This window comes from Cricetulus griseus, chromosome 2 (assembly GCF_003668045.3).
Source record: "Cricetulus griseus strain 17A/GY chromosome 2, alternate assembly CriGri-PICRH-1.0, whole genome shotgun sequence".
In the NCBI taxonomy this organism is placed as follows: domain Eukaryota; kingdom Metazoa; phylum Chordata; class Mammalia; order Rodentia; family Cricetidae; genus Cricetulus; species Cricetulus griseus.
This window is the reverse complement of record NC_048595.1, coordinates 147,227,529-147,248,120: the sequence shown is the minus strand read 5'-3', so window position 1 is coordinate 147,248,120 and position 20,592 is coordinate 147,227,529. Positions and strand designations below refer to the sequence as shown.

At 44.0% G+C, this 20,592-nt stretch overlaps 1 protein-coding gene across 1 annotated transcript in view; it reads right to left on the bottom strand.

Moving 5' to 3' along the window:
* The window catches only part of Ncoa2 (nuclear receptor coactivator 2), a 245,696-nt gene extending 240,070 nt beyond the window's left edge, over positions 1 to 5,626 (bottom strand). Inside the window, 1 exon segment of the mRNA XM_035438707.1 lies at positions 5,477 to 5,626. The gene's annotated coding sequence lies outside the window, so the exon portion shown is untranslated.
* Between the last annotated feature and the right edge of the window lie 14,966 nt (positions 5,627 to 20,592).

Here is a 20,592-nt window from a genome sequence, read left to right as displayed (position 1 = left end):
AAGATGCAGAAAACAAAAAAAGAAATAAGCGCATAAACACTAAGAACATCCTTTCCATTTAGAAGGGACACCCGGGGTAAAGAAGGTGAAAAACTAATGTTTTGCTTTCCATTCCACAGCTTTTGCTATTGCTAGGTAAGTAAGTATCATTTCACTAGGGGAAAGTCCTTGATTTGCTGATTTCATGATGACCAACAAGAAAGGCAGTAGTTTAGTTCCTTCTCCCTTGTATTTTCTTCATTTAAAAATCAATAGAGCAGTCAGGTGGTGGTGGCACTCGCCTTTAATCCCAGCACTCAGGAGGCAGAGGCAGAGGATCTCTGTGAGTTCCAGTCTACAGAGAGCATTCCAGGACAACCTCCAAAGCAGTACAGAGAAACCCTGTCTAGAAAAACCAAAAAAAAAAAAAAAAATCAATAGAGTAGCTGGGCAGTGGTAGTTCACCCCTTTAGTCCCAGCAGAGGCAGATGGATCTCTGAGTTCAAGGCCAACCTGGTCTACAGAGCTAGTTCCAGGACAGCTAAGACTTCTACACAGAGAAACCCTGTCTCAACAAAACAATCAATATAGCAGCCAGATGGTGGTGGTGGCAGTACACGCCTTTAATTCCAACACTCAGGAGGCAGAGGCAACTGGCTCTCTGTGAGTTTGAGGCCAGCCTGGTCTACAAGAGAGATTTCCAGGACAGCCAGAACTACACAGAGAAACCCTGTCTAGATAAAAAATAATTATTATTATTATTAATACAATAATAATATATCAAGATAGCAGGTCTGGAAAGATGGCTCAGCAGTTAAGAGCACTGGCTGATTTTCCAGAGGACCAGGGTATGGTTCCCAGCATCCACATGTAACTCACAACCATCCTTAACTCCACTTCCAAGGGATTCACCACCCTCTTCTGGCCTCTGTGAGTACCAGGCACATGTGTAGTACCCAGGCATACATGCAGGCAAAATAATACACATAAAATAAAAATAAGTTTTTTTTAAAAATCAGTAAAGTATATAATACCAAACAAAACCAGAAACAGAAAATAATAAAAAGCTGCCAGCAATGTCTTAACATTGGTTTTGTCATAGTAACAGCTAAACATTAGTCACATTTTAAAATATAATTTCAATTATGACACAATGGTCAAGATATCAAAGACACCTGTGAATTTCAGAAAATTAATCTTTTTTTGTTTGTTTTGTTTTGTTTTTTTGTCGGAGACAGGGTTTCTCTGCGCCTTTAGAGGCTGTCCTGGAACTAGCTCTGTAGACCAGGCTGGTCTAGAATTCACAGAGATCCACCTACCTCTGCCTCCCGAGTGCTGGGATTAAAAGTGTGCGACACCAACGCCCTTAACCTTGTATTAAAAATTCTTTAAAGGGCCACTCTTTCTTCTTTTTCTTTTCCACAATATAAGGACTGCTTCAAAAAACAGCTTTGCATCTAATAGGACAAAAACCATTCTTAAAGATCCAAGGTGTCTACCAGGCGATGGTGGCACACACCTTTGATCCCAGCACTCAGGAGGCAGAGGGAGGTGGATCTCTATGAGTTTGAGGCCAGCCTGGTCTACAACAGCTAGTTTCCAGGACAGCCTCCAAAGCCACAGAGAAACCCTGTCTTGAAAAACCAAATTAAAAAAAAAAAAAAATCCAAGCTGTCAGCCGGGCAGTAGTGGCACATGCCTTTAATCCCAGCACTCTGGAGGTAGAGGCAGAGGATCTCTGTGAGTTCAAGACCAGACTGGTCTACAAGAGTTAGTTCCAGGACAGCCTCCAAAGCCACAGAGAAACCCTGTCTGGAAAAACCAAAACACAAAACAAAAATCCAAGCTGTCAAAGTATGGTCACACAGCAAACTGCTATTGTCTGAAACAGCTTAGGCAGAGTTCTTAACTTCAACATGTAAAATGGAACCCTGATCACAAGTCCTGGATTCCAGGGACCCAGCTTTAATAAGATACAACTATGGGGGGTGAGGGGGGAAGCAAGATGCATCAATCCTTTATACAATCCCAAGACCCCCTCTGACTATCTTTTCTATTTCCAGTAAAAGATCTCTCACACTAAAAGTCATCTAAACTATATTAAACCAATGAAGGGTTAAATTTTTTAAAAAATTATTAAGTCCCCAAAAGCACTAAACTCACATCAATGGCTGCTGAGCGGCCTTGAAGCCTGGGCCTCTGTACCCTGACATCTAAAGTCAAAGAAATCCTCTCTTTTAAGAGGGAAATTCCCAGGAGGAAGAAGGCTCAGCTCCCGAATGAGAGCACACAATGGAATCACCGCTGACAATGCACATCTTTTTCTAGATGTCTCCATATGCTTGAGAGGTTTTTCCCCTAGCCAGACATTAGGGGACTTGCCACTCTCTGCCACCAAGAATCTAAGGACATTTTAAAGAGAAGGAAGCAAAATAATAGGTTGCTTTTAAGAATTCAGGAAAGAGAAAAGGGCCTGCCTGCATCAGAGTGGCCCTCTGTAACCAAATTAACTAATGGTGGGAGTGTCTGGGTGCTGCTCGATTCTGAACATTAATTTACAATACTCCCTACTTCTGTCAGTCGAAATAAATGCTTGTTTTATCTTTGGCTTGACTCATTTATCACCAAAATAACACTTCAAAAGCTACAGCAAAATGCAATTTATTTCTACAAGAATACTCACAATTACACTGGACTGGGAATCTACACTACAAATTTGAAAGTCACATTTTACAGACTACTGTTTCCTTACAGTACAGTCTCTCTCAAAAAAAATTTTAGTAACCCAATAGTAACAAAAACTGGAGAACCCAGTATTAAAACATAAGTAAGCATCATGCCCTTAATATATTTTTTAAATCCCAAAATAAATTCATGGGTGACGGATTCCGAAAATGATTGGATTCTTAGTTTAACACCACTCATTCTTTGAACTCCCAAAGATACTGCGGATTGCAGTTCGGAGAAGGAACGCTGCTGCTGCCGTCGTGGTGGACTAACCTCACCAACAAAGAACAGGAGAGCATGCACACAGAGAAAGCAGGGCTGCAGCTGCTGTCTTTTTAACAGACCTCAATTCCCGCTGAGCAACCTGGGATCCTCCCAGGGAACCCCACCCCACCCCCCACCCCACCCCAGTTCCTGAAACGCAGGGAGGAGTCAAGAAAGTCACTTCTCTGGACCCAAACAGTTAAAACAATCAAAGCTAGCTCTTGACCTCTTACACATCAGAAGTAGCCACACGCTGTGAGATTCATCTGTGTTTAAGGAAAGTAAAAATTGTTAAGAATCTCTTGTATGGAAGTAACCTGGAAAGCTATACTTTATCCCCCACCCTCTTTTGTTTTTTTTTTTTTTTCTGCAGACAAATATTCTTTGGCTAGTTTTGCGCTTATAAATACCCATGCTTAGTGTCCGTGATGCTTTAGTTCATAACTTCATTTTGTTTGCCCAAGAGCAAGAGAAAAAAATACGCAGGCATAAACCGCAACTTTGTAAAACGTCACACCCAGACCAAACACAAAACTTAAAGTACACTTTGGGAATTGGTGGTCTGTTTAAACAAGGACCCAGTGAAGCCATTTCAAACAAGGACGCATTAGCACTTTTAATAATCACCTGACGTGAGGCCACCCCGCGCCTTCACTCTCAGAGTGCCCTTTCAATTTCATCGTCCCGATGCTGAGCAGAAGCCTAGCGAAACTAACGCAGACCTTCAAAGATCCCTAGCGCGCACACCTGGCGCTTAGGTCCAGAACGCGGTCACTACCAACATATGCCATTTTAAAACCGGGCCTCACAGTTACTGCCACATCCTGAAGTGGCTTTTAGACTTTGTCATGTCTAAAACAACGCCTCTCGCGGCACCAGAGAAAAGCAGTATCTTCGCGCACCTCTGCAGGTCTCCCCAGGTCACAGATTCTGTGAGTGACACTATTCCACAAACCGAGGTGCGGGCGACCAAGGGACGCGCCAGAGTGGATGGCTCGCGGCGTCTCCATGACTCCCCCGCCCCGCGTGCAACTCAACCCTAACTGGTCGGAAGAAACCCCGCCCCTTTCCTGCCTCTGGCTCCAACCATTGGCTTACCGATAGCCGGCAGGTCAGTTCCCGCCGTCTATTGGCTCACTGCCCCATCAGTCAAGCACAGCAAGATTCGGGTCGGTGGGAGGGGAAGGAGTCGGAGGAGGTGGAGTGGGAGTGGGATTAGAGGACGAGGTGGCGGAGGAGGGTGCTCGGGCTCCGCTCCGGTTTGGGAAAGTTTCCCCTGCCAGTGACAGGCTCTCTTAAGGCGCGAGGCCCCACGCCGTTTGCGGCGAGTAAGGGGCTCGGGTCCCCAATTCCCGCCCCTCGGTCCGCAGGCCCCGGAAGCCACTTGGGGGATGGGGAAGGGAGGGACCATGGAAGCAGGGACCGAGCCACCCCCGAGCGCGGCCGCGGCGCCTCCAGGACTCCCCCGAGGGGCGGGGTGCGGGCACTCCAGCCCGCGGCGCCGACCCTGGCCGCCTCCCTCGGGAGCCTGCAGGGGCCCGGAGAGTAGGGTCCTCGGTCCAGGGCGTGACCCGGGCGCGCCGGCCGCCAGGACCCCTCCCGCTTCCCGCCGGGGGCCCCCCGAGGGCCTGTCCCTGCAGGGGCCGCAGGAGGGGGACGAAAAGGGGGCGCTGGCGAGCCAACCCGGAACCTCCCGGCCCGCGGCCCGCCTCCCGCCCCCGGCCGCGGCCCCAGCGCGCCTCCGGCACACATGCCCGCACCCAGAAAGTTAAGTCAGGGGCGAGCCCGGCGCGGCGCCGCCGCCGCCCGACCCCGGCTCCCCACCCCCACCGCGGCCCGGCCTGCGCGGCCCGAGCGCTGCCCCCCCGAAACCACCCAGGCCCGGGGCCCCCAGACACCCGAGCCCCCGCCGCCGCCCCTGCCAGCCGCGTCACCTTCACACACCCCCGGCACTTCCCGGGTCCTGCCTCCCCTCGTCCGGCTCCCACCCGTGCAGCAGCCGCCGCACGCCTCCCGGGAAGAAAGCACCGGCCGCGGCTGCGCCCGCCGGCCCGGGCTTCCCCCTCCAGCACGGGTGCCGCCTCCCGGGGCTCCGCCGCGCAGCCCCGAGGGGGCCAGAGCCGGGGCCCGCGACAAACCGCTGCTTCCCGGCCTGCTGCTCACCTCTCGGCCGGCGCTGTAGGCTGCAGCCTCCGCCCGCCTCGCGCTCCGGGGCTCGTCTCCCGAGCTCTCTCGCCTGGCGCCCGAGCGCCTCCTTTCTCTCCCGGGGACTCCGCGTCTTCCCGCCCTCCCCACCCCCCCAAGAGCCGAGTCCTCGGCTCGGCCGCGCCTCGAGGATGCGCGTCGCGGGCTCCGCACGCCCGGGCAGCGGTGCCCGCACACAACAACAGCCTGCCCGGCCGGCGCGCGGGCTCCGCCGAGCTGCGCGCACCAAGGGCAGCGGCCCGGGTGGGGACGCGGCACCCCCGCCCCGCCGCCCGCGGGCCCCCAGGGGAGGCGCAGTTACCAGTGAGGCCGTCACGCCGTCAGGTGCCGGCTGCCGTCGGCGCTGACCTTCGCTGCCGCCGCGGGAGCCCAGGCTGCGGCCGCCATGTTCCCGTGTTAATAACTGCTGGTTGTTTATTTCAATGGAGATCCTCCCCCAGCTCCCTCCTCCTCCTCCTCCTCCTTCTCCTTCTCCTCCTCCTCCTCCTCCTCCTCCGCGGCTCCGCACTTGCGGAGAGAGACACAGACCGCGCGAGCTCGCGAGCAGGGGAGGGGGCTCGGGCACCGGGCTGGCCCGCCCTCCGCCTCCCGGCCGCGGCCGCCTCCGAGCGAGCGCTGTCACCGCGCAGGAGACGGGGCGGAAACTTGCGTCCCGCGCCCCCGAGCGTGGGCCCGCGCGTACCAGGGCTACCCCAGCCGCGGGGTCCTCAGCATCTCCCCAACTGGCGAGACTTCAGAACCCCGAGAGTTGGCCGTGGTCTAGGGACCGTGACCTATGGGTGACTGCAAGTGAAGGGAGAGTCAACACAGGACTCCATGCGAGGGCAAAGGGCAGTGCCCAAAAAGAAAGCTAGCTAGGGGGACAGGCCCGGGCTGGGGAGTGGAGGCCGAGGGACCGCCGCGCCGCGGACGGCGGAGACGAAACGATACTGCGAGAAAGGTCGCAGAGAACCTAGTGCCAGGGTCGCCCCGAGAAGAGCCTCCTGTGAGCGCTCAGGCCGGGTCCCATTGCCAACAGCCTGCACCCCTCGTGCGCACCTCGGACCAGCTCAGTACCCAGCCGCTGCTCTGGGAGGCACCCCTCAGCCACTGTCCCCTCGGTTCTTTCGAGGATACGCCTCCCCAGTTGCTGGCCCTAATGTCTCTGGAGGGGATGGAGGGGCGTGACCGAAGGAGGCGAACTTACAGGGGTGCCACCCTGCGATTGCTTGACAAAGCAAAGGCTGCACCAGGTTTAGAAAACCCGGGGGAAGCGTCCTTGGCACGCCGCGAGACAAAAGTTTTGTTTTGTTTTGTTTTTTAATTGGAGAATCCATTATCTAAGCCTCAGTGGATACTGAGATTGAGGAGAAGTGGAGGAGTATTATCGCCGAGAATTTACTTTAATGTAGTTTGGGTTTTAACTCTATAGAAAAGCAACTTCTTTTTCCCATTTAGATTATAATTAGTTGAAAGAAATGAGCAAATTTGTTTGCTTAACGGAAGTTATCAAAATATGACAGGAACACGTTTCCTTATTTTAACTCTTTATGAAAGGTCACTTGTCACAGACAATAATAGTGTTTATTGAAAGGTAACCACTTGGCACTGCATTAAGTGATTCACACACACTCCAGTTTTAATCCTCAGACCTTACAAAGTAATTGCCATTTTTATACTTCACAAAACATTGAAGCCTAAAGAATTAATTTTTATAGAATCACACAATATGCAAGGTGGCAAAGATTTGAGCCCAAGTCCATTAATTGCAAAACACGTACTTTTTAATTGTGTTTTCAAGCTCCAATTTATTGGACCAAAGAAAAAAGTATATGCCTGCCCAGCCATAGCTAGAATACATTTGGAAAGCTGTGACAAATGTCAGCGTTGGGGAATGTAATCAGAAGGAGGTCTGTAATGGGTTACTTCCACTTTTCATTTTAGGGCTGTGTCTAGTGTATGGGATGTTTGTTTTGACCACGTGTTAACAGTAAATTATAAAGATTTTTAAAAAAATATTTAGAATAACTAAATTATGATCCCTGAAGACTCAAAAGCCTCCACCAGCTTGGGAACAGAACCAGGAAATGGAGGGATGAGGGTGTTCTTATGATCTGTCTTCCTCTACTCTTAGCCCATAATGTTCTTGCAGAAAAGTTGTGCTCATCCGAGGACTGTCCCAATTGCCAGACTTAGATTTCTTCTCCTGTCCTGAGGTAAGAGTTAAAAAAGACTCTTCATGATTTCTATTCCTCCCCCTTTTTGGCAAAAGTCCAAAGTCCATCAATGCTCAGTGGCAACAGAATTAACACTTTAAAAAAACTACTGGCAATGTCTGTGCAAACAAACGACTCCCTACTACTTCATTGCACATTACTCAATACAACTTCTTACTTTGTGCTCAAGACACATGACTGATGCTAAAAAGTAAAACCAAAATGATCTTAACAGTAGCATAATGAGTTCCATGTCGAGCTGTTACTGAGTTACTCCAGTTTGAACTTGGAGAAATCATGTAACTTTTGCTTTCTGAAATAGTGTCTGGACTTCACACCAATGTTGTAGCTAATGTATTTGTTTTGCTTTTATATTTTACATTTTTTTCTTAGAAGAAGCCTTACTATCCATACATCTTCACTTTGAGCTGCCTTGAGTAACAATCTTTCTTGTGTGTATCAACATATACTGAACAATGATTTCTGGGTTGCAAAAGACTACTTACTTTTGTATCTGTCTACTAAGACTTTGTGCACGATTTCCACACATAAGTATTACTATGTTCTGTTTATACAACACATAGTATATGGCCTTGATTATGCATTTACCTTTTTCATTCACTAGAGTATAAGCTAGGACCCAGGACAACCCCCCCAGCCCCTGTGAGCCCCTCCAGTGACACTTGAAACCACACAGAGTACCAAGTTCTATACATGTTTTTTTTCTTTATGTAGATACTTATGATAAAGTTTATAAATTAGGCACAGTGAGATGTTAACTAATACAGTAAAACAATGGTACCTATACTGTATATAATCATTGTTATATAAATTCTTGTAGGCTCTCTTACACACTTCTGTAATTTCATCATTTGCTTTAAAGGGAACATAGATTTTCTTGATAGCCAAGAAGACTTGTTTATGGGTAGAATACATAGTGGGGATAGGCTGGACAAAGGAATGAATATGGTTCAAAGTGGGACAGACAAAGACATTGTGAAATTTCATCATGATAGAATGGCAATGTAAAAGTTGTGAATTATATTTTATGAGATTTTTTTTCACTTAACGTTTTCTGATCATATTTGACTATAGATGAGTGAAGCTAGAGAAAAAATGCGAGGGAACTTCTGTATCTCTCCCACTCCCCATGCCCTGGTGCATGCATTTGCTAATGCCTGAATCATAAAACATTCTTAAGATGGTTTTCCATATTATGAAGAACCATAGATTTCTGAGGCCTCATAAAGGCCTCATAAATAATTATTTGTTTGAGTTAACTGAAATCAAATAGACATGATGGCACACATTTATAATTCCAACACTAGGAAGGTAGACACACCAGGCTGAGTTCAAAGCTATTTGGGCTATATGGCAAGTTTGAGGCCAACCTGGTCTGCACATGGCCCTTTCTCAACAAAACATAAAATTCTAAAAGCTAGCTATAATTATTGGTGAATCATCACTGTGACTATGTAAAATGAAAATGTCAAAAAGGAAGTAAATAATCTGACTTAATGATAAAAAGGAAGAGGGAAGCAGAGACCCAGGAAACATGTTGAGAGAACAACCCAATAAGGAAAAAAAATTAGTGTGCCATAAAAAGGAAGTCATTGAAATTTAGTAGAAGCAGAAAGTTGACAGACCATGGGTGGATGAACTGAGGAAAGATTCCCCTACTCCCCCAAAATAGGGACACACGTTTGGAGGTCAAGGAGCACTTCTGGAATGCTCTCCTTATCTCATATGATCCCAGGGATTGAGTTCAGATTACAGGCATGATAACAAGAACATTTACCAACTGAGCCACCTTGCTGGTCCTGTTATTTAGATTTTTTTCCTTATGTGTATGATATGTGTGCATGTATTTATGTTCACATGGGTGAGGGTGCACACATGTATGGGAAACAAGTTTGAGTCTAGTTTTGCTAAATTGCTCAGTCACATTACACTTTATTTCTTGAGGGTCTCTCACTTGAACACAGAACTCACAAGTATGTCTAGTCTAGCTAGCCAGTTTGCTCCAGGGAAACACCAGTCTCTGCCTTCCAAGTACTAGAATTACAGATGGGCCGGCACACTGATATTTCCATGAGCATTGGCGATCCAGATTCCAGTCCTCACACTTGAAGCAGGTACTTTAACCTCTGAGCACCTAGCACCTGTGATATGGACCTTAAAAACAAAACAAACAAAGTCTCCTGTATCCGAGGTGCTGGTCTTGAACTAACTGGGAAAATCCTGGCTCAGCCTCCCAAGATCTAGTATTATAGACATACACCACCACGCCAAGCAAACACTTCTATTTTTGTTTGCCTTCACTTTCATGCTCAACTTTCAAAGTACAGACTTATTCCATACATAAAAATGAGAGATGGACCGGGCGTTGGTGGCGCACGCCTTTAATCCCAGCACTTGGGAGGCAGAGGCAGGTGGATCTCTGTGAGTTTGAGGCCAGCCTGGTCTCCAGAGAGAGTGCCAGGATAGGCTCCAAAGCTACAAAGAGAAACCCTGTCTCAAAAAAAAAATAAAAATAAAAAAAATAAAACAATGAGAGATTCTTTACTATCTTGTGTTAGTTTCTTAGCATGCATCATGTTGTAATGGTAGTAAAATAGAATTGCAGGAGGCTACATAAGGTAAGTGAATAAGCATGAAATAGAGACTAATAAAATTAAAAATGAAGCTGATTTTTACTTACTGGTACTCGATCTGGAGACCAGGCTGGCCTCAAACTCTCAGAGATCCGCCTGCCTCTGCCTCCCGAGTGCTGGGATTAAAGGCGTGCACCACCAATGCCCGGCACATAATTTCCTTATGGATACAATTGTCAATGATTCAAACACAATAGTATTTAAGTGTATTTTGTCATGTTTTTTTATGCAGATCTAAAATTTTTTTGTTAGTTAAATCTATGAATATCATATTTATCTGTGTTTTGGCACATTCTCAAGTTGTAAAATCAATTTATCCATTAAAAAATATAAGGCTGGAAGTGGTGGTACATGCCTTTAAACCCAGAAGTCTGGAGGCAGAGGTAGGTGGATCTGTGAGTTCAAGGCTACCCTGGGTCTACAGAGTGAATTGTAGTAGAGTCAAAGCTACGAAACTCTGTCTTAAAAAAAAAAAAAAAAAAAAAAAAGGCAAACTGAGTGTGGTGTGTGGTGGTGGTAGTACACACCTATAAACCCATCTCTGTAGAAGTGGAGGCAGAAAAATCAAGAGTTCAAGGGCATCCTTGGCTACACATACAGTTTCTGGCCATCCTGGGCTACCTGAGACCTTATCTCAAAAGAACCAAAAACCAAAATATAGTCACAGCAACACAAAAATAAGAAATGGACAAAGTTAGACTTCAATTTGATTACTGAATAAAAACATTTAACCAAATATTTGAGTTCTTCAAAAACCCTTAACTATTGCCACCATAACTAAGTATTTAATATGAGCCAAGCATATTACATATATTCTTATCTGTAATGGAAGGAGCCATTGTATGTATTGTTACCCCCATTTTACAGAGCAGGAAACTGTGGTCCAGAGTTACTCAATAAAGTATGCAAGGTCATAAAGCTGCCTTTTCAAATAGCTAAATGTCTCTACTACTCAAAGCAGGAAGTTATTGTCACCTTTATTTTTTTTACCTGTAACAATTCCTAGAACATAATGCATGCTCAATAAATGCTCACAAAATGAATAAATGATGGACTGGATCCCTCTGCATCATAAACCACACTGTCACAATATTTATCTTCCCACTTTTATTGTTGCTTTCCCACTTAAAACACTTAACTATCCTTCATTATCTATAGAATACAGTTCAAACCCTTCACCTTGCATTAAGACCTTCCTCAACATGACCCTATTTTTTTAGTTATATCTTTCTTTCTGCTTAAACAACAAATACCTATAATACCCCCAACACTCATTTTAAGGTTCTGGAATCAGGCCATCATGAGTTTCAACCCTGACTCTGTGTATGTAAATGCAGGCAAGTTATTCCACATCTCTGAAAATCCAATCCAGTGGGGTGGGGAAGCAGAAGGAAATAAAACCATTTTATTCATCGATGGCATGATAGTGCTCATAAAAACTCACAAGAACCTACAAATCACTAAAGTGAATGTAAGGTTGCTGGATATGAGCAAACAGCTGAATTTCTGTATACAAAGAAGAAATGATATAAAATGGAAAATTTCAATGCTATCAAGTACAAAAGCATTAAACACAAATAAGTTTATTGGAAAATGTTCAAAGATCTTTACATTAAAAAAAAAAACCCTGCTGATAGAAGTTTACAAGGTTTCATTAAAGGCAAGATGACTAGCTAAATGTGACAGTGTCAGCTTTTCCCCCAATTGCTCTGCAGTCAGTCCTGGCATGGTTTGGATACGAATGTCCCCCAAAAGTTTCATGTGCTGATGGCTTAGGTTCCAGATGGCAGATCCAATAATTAAGAGGTCATTGCATCATGGAGCTCTCCATCAATGGGTTAATCCATTGGTGTCATAATTTGGTGGTATCATTGGAGGAAGTAGGTCACTTGGGAGGGGTGCCTCTGAAGGGTATCCTGTCCCTAACTGAAGGTGACTCTGCTTGCTGGCTCCTGAGAGAGAGTGACTCAGCTCTACTACAGCCTTCCTCCAGGAGCCAAACCTCACCAGGCCCATTGACAATGGAGCTAGAAGATGACTGAAACCAGAGCCAGTATAGAGTTTTCCTTGCTTGAGTACATATCTATGTACTCACCCAACACAATCCTAATCAGAATTTCACAGGCTTCTGGAAGGAAAATTGCTGTAATTTGAAAGTGTATATCAAAGTATTTATTCCCTAAAATTGCTAAGCCAGGTGTGCAGGAGCATACCATCTGAGTTACAAACATTCCTGATCTCAGTGCTTACTATAAACCCACAGTAGCTAAGCAGTGATTAGTATGTAAGAAGACAGGTAAATCAACGTATCAGAATGCAGAGGATAGTGAGTTTAAAGTCAACTAATCCTATCTAAAGAAGAGACTGGAAAGTCAATGTGGAGAAAAGAATATCTGCCCTCACACCGTAAGGAAGAAAACATTCGAGACAGTGCTTAACTTCAAAGCTACAGTCAAGAGCTAAGACATGGCTCACCTGTTAAGATCACATACTGCTTTTCCAAAGGAACCGAGTATAGTCCCAACACCCACATCTGGAAGCTTACAACCACCGACAGCTGCAGCTCTGGGAGGATCTGATGCCTCTGACTTCTGCTGGCATCCACATTCTTATCTTTGTTTTGTTTTGTTTTTTGTTTTTCAAGACAGGGTTTCTCTGTGGCTTTGGAGGCTGTCCTGGAACTAGCTCTTGTAGACCAGGCTGGTCTCCAACTCACAGAGATCCACCTGCCTCTGCCTCCGGAGTGCTGGGATTAAAGGCATGAGCCACCAACGCCCAGCCACATTCTTGTCTTAAAATTAACAAAAATAGCTGGGCAATGGTGGCACACACCTTTAATCCCAGCATGTGGGAGGCAGAGGCAGGCAGATGTCTGTGAGTTTGAGGCCAGCCTGGTCTGCAGAGTGAGTTCAGGACAGACAGGACTATACAGAGAAACCTTGTCTCAACAGCCCCCCCCCCAAAAAAAAATTAACAAAAAAATTTAAAAGTCAAAGCCATACAGCTCCTACAAGAAAACATTGGATAGTGTCACCACAGCCCTGGGATAATGTCACCACAGCACTGGAGTAAAGGAAAAAAAATCACCAAATGTAGTACCATGTGCCTTTAATTCCAGCACTTGGGAAACAGAGGCAGGAAGATTTCTACAAATATGGGGCCAGCCTGATCTATATGGTGAGTTCCAGGACAGCCAGGGCTCTTTAGTAAACCCTGTCCCAAAACACTAATAGCAAAATCCAGTTTTTCAGTCTGTTGCAGAGACTGGCCCAAACTCAGTATGTAGCCCAGGCTGGTCTGGAGCTCATGATGACGATCCTTTTCCAGCTTCCTAATTCCTGAGATTAAAGACATAAGCCACTATGTCTGGCTCAGGAGAAAACTATGTATATATGCCTGCTTTCGTGTGCATGTGTGTTATATACACATGTGAACACGAGTGTGCCTACATATTTGTGTAGAAATCAGAAGACAACAGCAGGCACCCTGTAGGGTGCGGCTAGGGTGTCTCCCTACAGCACCCTCCTCTACCATGATCCTCTTTTTGTTTGTTTTTCAAGACTGTCTCACTATGGAGCCCTGACTATCCCAGAACTCACTATATAGACCAGGTTGGCTTTAAACTCTCAGAAATCTGCCCGCCCCTGCCTCCAGAATGCTGGGATTAAAGGTCTGTGCCAAACCAAATACCCCTTTTTTTCTTTTAAACAGGGTCTCTCAATGAACCCAGAGCTCCTCAATTTGGCCAGGCAAGCTGGCCAATGACCTCCCTGTCTCAACCCCAATGCTCACACCAGCACTGGGGTTACAGCAGTAGGTTGTTATATTCTGCTTCTACCTAAGTGTAGGTCTTCATGTTGTAAGGCGGGGACATAACTGACCAAGCCAGTCCCCAACCCCCACCCCACTCCCCGCAAAAAAAAAAAAAAAAAAAAAAAAAAAAGGGGAAATGATGCATTGTATTTCTCAAATTTCTTATCAGAAAGTAAACTTGTCATTAAAAATGCTACTAACAGTGAAAAACGGGTTACATGCTGGAAAGCCCTATTTGTGATTCCCTTACCAATCAAGATGGCTACATTTAGAATAATAAACACCTCTGAACTGATCATAAGAAATGTCGAAGTGTGACAAAACGGGCAAAAACTCAAGTCTCTTTAAAGTGTGTGAACAGCTAATTAAATACATGAAAAGATTCTTAAAGTCATTAGTCATCAGAGAAATGCTGCAAATTAAAGCCACACAGCCTACCGTTTCCACACCCACTAGAATCACTGCAGGCTGACAACATGAAACATCCGGGACCAGGGTGGTGATGGTGGAACACCACATCCCAACAGATGGGACTGGAATGCTTACTGGTCACTGGCAGAATTCTGCAACCACCTCAGAAAACTTAGCAAGTACAGTTCTACTCAACAATTCTCAAAGAGATGTGAAAATATATACCCACCAAAAGCAGGAATCTTATTTGTTTTTGTTTGATTGGGGCTTGTTTATTTGTTTTTTGTTTGTTTGGGTTAGTTGGCTGGTTGGCTAGTTTGGTTTTTCTCTGTGTAGCCCTGGCTTTCCTGGAACTCTCTCTCTACAGAAACCAGGCTGGCCTTGAACTAATAGAGATCTGCCTGCCTTTGCATCCCGAGTGCTGGAATTAATGATATGAGTCACCACCGACCTGCCCTGGAATCTTATTTGTAAGAACAGACAGAGGATTAACAGAATCTTATTCCTAACAATGCAAACCTGGAGACCTAAGTAGAACCAGGAACCATCAACGGGACAGGTAATGAACAAATTCATACAATATTCTGGTACTCCACCATGAAAAGTAATAAGTTTTATGCAGCAATATAACTGTCATCCTACCTACATGCAGCATAAGAGAATACACATTGATGGAAGTAGTTAAAGTGGTTGTCAGACTGGAGAGAACTTTCTAGAATGAAGAAATAATCAGGGTGATGACTACATTTGATAACTTTCTGAGTTCCATTGAGTTATAACAGGATATGTACATTTGGCTTTATGCAATTTATATTGAACGAAGGATTATTTGCCATTTTAAAAAAATGAAATATCAGGGAGTTCCTCAATATGATGATGTGTCTATACAAAAAGGGTATAACAAAGGCCATGCTAATAGTAAAACATTTGCAGCTTCCTTTTCAGATTAGGAAAGAAAAAATAGGGATATTATGCCTAGTGTTTCCATTTGAATTTACCACTATATTACATGCCCTAGCCAATGCAAGGGAAAATGCATATGAATTAGTTATGAAGGGTTGGGGAGATGACTCATTGGTTAAAACACTTGCTGTGAAAGGTCAGGACACAAATTCAAATCCCCAAAATTCACATAAGAGTCCTAGGACTCTTATGAGGAGATGGGAGACAGAGACAGGAGAATCCCTGAAGCTTATGTGCTAGCTAGCTTGAAATATACAACAACTACAAACAACAGAGACCCTAGCTCACAGTCCAAGAATGGTGTCATGTGAGAAGAATTCTGAGTGCTTGTGAGAAAACTCCAGGAAAACAAAGCAAGAGTCTTATGACCACAGTTTCTTCAAAAACTCAGAATTATTCCTGGAATGTGCTTTTATGTGCCTCCCAGGTGTAGGTAGCAGCTAGCTAGGAATGAGTAACTTCAGATTATCAGCAGACTATTGTTATTTATTCATATGCTTCCATGGAAAAACATGATTTTGCCATGTGCAATTTGTTCTTGTGATTGTGCACTTTATTCATGTGGTTCTTCTTAACCCTCAGAGTATAGATTGTCTGATGCACTGAATAAAGTTGGCTATTACCTGAGACTTTATTTAGTTCACCTCACTTTTAGACACCATTCTCTGAGGTTCATGACACCAACTAGAGCAGGAAACACATGGCATCCATTATAGCAAACATATATGAATGATGGCTCAATAACTATTCCTAAGTATGTAATATATATAGCCATTAACCATAAGAATAAATAAGTTATAGTAATCTTATTTAACTGAATACTATACTGTCATAAAAATGACCTGTTTTAGCTCCACACAAAAATATACATGAGTCATATAAAAAAATCTTGAATAAAAAAAGCCAGACACACAGGTTTTTACCACATGGTTCTATTCACATAAAGCACAAAGACAGATGAAACTAATTGATGGTGACAGATATCAGGACAGATGTTATCTCTGGGGGAAACGGGGTGCTCAGGAGGGCACGGGAGGGAGAGCTGAGACACTGAGAATCTCTGATTTCTGGTCTAAGCAAAGTCACACAATCATGTTCATTTTATGAGATGTTTTGTGCAGGATGAATCCAGGATGTTGGAATAATTAGTTTGCCTATGTATACTATACTTGGACTTTGTTGTTACCGTGTGCATTTATGGATATTGCCCTGAATAAACTGCAGGCACCTTGGAGGGATGACATTTTAGGTAAGCCATGGTAGAGTTTCTGGAAAACCAGCAAGTACTTAACCACTGAGCCATGTCTCCAGTCCCTGGTGGGTGGATCCTTTTATGGAACCAATTCTAGACCATAACATGCGCCCATAATCTAACATGACTTGTACATGTTTCCTCTGGGATTGCTTTTCCACCTTTAAAGTTGTGGTAGAATATACATAGTATAAATCTGCTATGGTGACCATTGTCAAGTATACAATTGGTAGACATTTGGTGCATTTACCTAGCTGTACAGACACCTACACTGTACATCTCTGGAACTTTGTCATAAAACATTCTGGAATACCTTTTTTAAGTTTGTTTTGTTTTGTTTAGGGGTTTTTCGAAATAGGGTTTCTCTGTGGCTTTGGAGGCTGTCCTGGAACTAGCTCTTGTAGACCAGGCTGGTCTCCAACTCACAGAGATCCGCCTGCCTCTGCCTCCTGAGTGCTGGGATTAAAGGCATGCACCACCACCGCCCAGCAAAGGACATACCTTTAAATACATCCAGGAATCAGTTTCCCACCAGGTCTTACACTTTATGATCTCAGGACCTTGGAAGTGTCCACTGAAGGAGCTAAAGTATAAGCAGCTCAGGGAGAAAGCAAACCTTCTACATGCCTAAAATCTCCTCTCTGCCGGTCTACAGTCTCCCCAGCTGCTGCTCCTCTGACTGTGTCACAGATATTTCTTCTACATCTCATGAGAGTTTTGTTTACAGTATAACCATGTCTTTCATCACATCTGGATTATGCCTTCTCAAGACTTCATTGTTCCCTTGCTCTGAAATCCTTCCCACCTTCTCTTTTTATTATCATTATTAGCTTTTAAAGTTAGCATGATGTCGTGGCTTTCATTATGGCTTTTTCATACATGTGTGCCATTCTCCTTTGCTTTTATTCATCAAATCTTCCCCTCCCTTCTCTTAATCTCTTGTGGGTGGTCTTCCTCCCCCCAATAGCCCTCCATTCTGCTCTCCTGATTTATTCAATTACACTTTCATATTGCAAGCAGGTGAGTTTGAACATTCTCCTCCAGTGCAGTCATGTAGCCTTGAGACCCACAGTTCTAGCCTGTGCTTGACAAGGTCCCGATCCAAGTGCACCCAAATTCTACTTATCCACAGATGTACTCTTGGATACTCATTATGTATTGTGCGTGTGCAATCTCTGTATATGTGTGTGTGTGTGTGGGTGCATGCCTGTGTGCATGCATGCATGCATGCTTTCATGTATGTGTGTGTTTCTATGTCTCTCTCTCTCTCTGTCTCTCTGTCTCTGTCTCTGTCTCTGTCTCTCTCTCTCTGTCTCTCTCTCTCTCTCTCTCTCTCTCTCTCTCTCTCTTCTGCCTTCCCTTTCTTTTCTGCTGCTAGGGATAGAACCCAGGACTTTGCTCCTGTTAGACCTCAGCTCTTAGCACTATTTTTGTTGTCATAGACCTGAGAATTTGAGCCTCTTATAAAGTTTTGTTTCCATACAGAAATAGATTCCAACTCTCCACCAATAAATGCAAAACTAAACTTGTAGAATAAGGCCAAGAAAGTTGCCTGTGCTTTTACCCTATACTTCAAAGCTTTCACAAAGAAAGAAAAGAAAGCCTTTGCCATTGATAATAGTTACTAATGGACTTGTTGCTTTCATAATAAGTAACGTGTATTAACAACCCTTAGACGCAGAAGATAAGGCACAAAACTACCACAGATGGCCTGGAATAGGTTTCTGTCCATTTATTAATCCAAACAAAACTCCCGTCTCTTAATGACACATGCTAGGCATACAATAAGTACTCATTGACCAAATGATCATGGCTAATGAAACCATGACATCATGATACATATGTTTTATAAAACTCAATGTAATTTGCAAATGGAATACAGAATGTATGGTTGGCTGGGCAATCAAGGTAAAAGATCTGTCTCTATTCATTATGAAGTAATTCTGGGTGGAAATATTGGGTGGTCATGACAAAAAAATGGCAACATCTCTGCAGTCCAGGTGATATTGCCTTTGCTAAGCACTGATCAGGAGACAGATGTTGTCACTTCATGTCCTAATTTGAATAAGAAATGCAGTCCTTTTTTGGTTTGGCTTGGATATATATATATATATATATATATATGGTTTTTCTTTTTCTTTTTTTGGGGGGGTTTGAGACAGGGTTTCTCTGTGTAGCTATATATTTGGTTTTTCAAGACAGGGTTTCTCTGTGGCTTTGGAGGCTGTCCTGGAACTAGCTCTTGTAGACCAGGCTGGTCTCGAACTCACAGAGATCCACCTGCCCCTGCCTCCTGAGTGCTGGAATTAAAGGTGTGTACTATCACCACCCAAATACTTGGTCCTTAATTGATAGTCTGGGAGATTTAGGGGGTATGACCTTGTTGGTGGAACTATGTCATCAGAGGTGGCTTTTGCAGTTCAATAAGTGAGTCCCCAGTTTCCTATGCCTGCCACCATGCCTCCCCAAAAACACTCTTCCTTCTATAAGTTACCTTGGTTATGGTGTTTTATCACAGCAACAGAAATCTAACTGATACATTTGGTTTGTTCATGTTTCAGTTCATGTCACATTATATTAAAACATACAGTCTTGTCTCATGTAACAGGGGCTTTAGTCTGTACAAACTGGGCTGCATTACTTTTTGTTTTATTTGGGCCAGGTCTTGCATTGCTAAGCACACATCCCACCTCTGAACTGTACCTGGGTTGCCTTTTAAATCCCAACCTCATAGGGTACCTTAAATGAATTTATTCTTTTAAAAAAAGTACTTATTTATTTTGACTTTATCTGTATATGTTTTGTCTGTATATGTCCATGTATATCCACCATGTGTGTGTCTGTACCCAAAAGTCCAGAAGATGGTGTTGAATCTCCTGGACTCCTTTGTGGATATTGGGAACCAAACTCTGCTTTTCTACAAGGGCAGCAAATGTTCTTAACTGCTGAACCATCTCTGCACACCATATTCTTTATGATCTTACCTGTGATTACAAGTATCCATAGTATTGGGGGGTATGTTCCCCAGAATTTAAATATTGAAATCTTAATTCCTAAAGTCATAAAGTGTTTGGAGCTGAGGCCTTTGGAGGACATTGGGGATTAGATGAGGTTGGATCCCCAAGGTCAAAGTAGTTTGGGCATAGATTAAGACTAGAGTCAGCAAGCTTCTCTTTCTTACCATGTAATGCCCTATGTTACCATAAGACTTGTCAGAATCTCCATCTGAAAGAGACACTGCACCATATAAGGCTATTTAACTTTGAACTTCCCAGGCTTCAGAAACATGCACCAAATGAAAACATATCCTGCATAAATTACTCAGCCTGTGGTATTACAGTAACAAAAAAGGGGAAAAAAAATAAGACAAGCACCCAAATATTTCCTTATCAGAGTTCTTCAGAGAGACAGAAATAGGATGTGCACACTCTTTATATATAATATATATGTATATATGTGGAGAATGAGCAAGCTGTGAAGCCCAAGATTTGCATACCAAATCATTCAGAGATGAACTGATATTCGAGGAATACCCACATCATGAAGAGTAATCTACTTTCCCCAAAGTCTACTGATTTGAATGTTAATCACATCTGAACATCTCCCATGTTCTAGAAACGTCTACACCACCATATAACCAAATTGAGTGTCATAGCCTAGTCAAGTTGATGCACGCACCCAACTCCTTATCAACTTAGCATTCTTATTCGACACCTCAAATCAAATTCTCCAAACAAAGGCAGTAGCAAGATCGAATTTCTACCTAACACAAACAGCTAGTTTCTGTACAACTACGAATACTCAAATCCTTCCTAGAGTAGACTGCAGAGCCTTTGGGGTAGGTTCGAGCTTTTTCATGGCCTGTGATGTGAATTTTATAATATAAGGTTATTAACTCTTAAAAACCGCAATGCAAAACTAATACATCTTCTTTTATATAGTATATATAGTAAAGGAGATACAGGAATAAAGCAATGAAAATATTTGTCATGCACACATGCAGGAATTCATAATAAAATAAGAAATACTTACAGCAGCCAGGCGTTGGTGGCGCACGCCTTTAATCCCAGCACTGGGGAGGCAGAGGCAGGCGGATCTCTGTGAGTTCGAGGCCAGCCTGGTCTCCAGA